Genomic DNA, 401 nt, shown 5'->3' on the forward strand with positions numbered 1-401 from the left:
CAGCCGTGCCCCTCCTGAAGGCAAACCCCTCCTAGGGGACTCGGGGAGAACCGGGAGCCTTCCCGTTCCCGAGGGGATTGGCAGCGCACGTGGCAGGAGCGGGTGTCACTGCGCTTTCCAGCTGTAAACACCCAACACTGCAGCACCCCGAAAGGCAGGAGCACCCCTCGCCCCCCCCAAGGCCCCGGGCAGTTGGCGGTTTCCTCTTTGGAGTTTCCAGCCCCATCTAGTGGGGACGGGGAAGACTCACAGGTTCCTCGCGGTGGCTCCACGACCCAGAAACGGGCGGCAGAGGCTGAGCAACACCTCCTGCGGCACATTCACAGATTCACAGAGCGGTTTGGGTGGGAAGGGACCTTAAAGATCAACCAGTGCCACCCCCTGCCATGGGCAGGGACCCC

General features: G+C 64.3%; 1 protein-coding gene across 1 annotated transcript in view; it reads right to left on the reverse strand.

Moving 5' to 3' along the window:
• Positions 1-401, reverse strand: part of MAU2 (MAU2 sister chromatid cohesion factor) — a gene marked incomplete at both ends in the record, with an annotated part of 8,663 nt that overhangs the window by 224 nt on the left and 8,038 nt on the right. The gene's annotated exons all lie outside the window — the stretch shown is intronic.

This window comes from Eurypyga helias, unplaced genomic scaffold (assembly GCF_000690775.1).
Source record: "Eurypyga helias isolate BGI_N326 unplaced genomic scaffold, ASM69077v1 scaffold21633, whole genome shotgun sequence".
In the NCBI taxonomy this organism is placed as follows: domain Eukaryota; kingdom Metazoa; phylum Chordata; class Aves; order Eurypygiformes; family Eurypygidae; genus Eurypyga; species Eurypyga helias.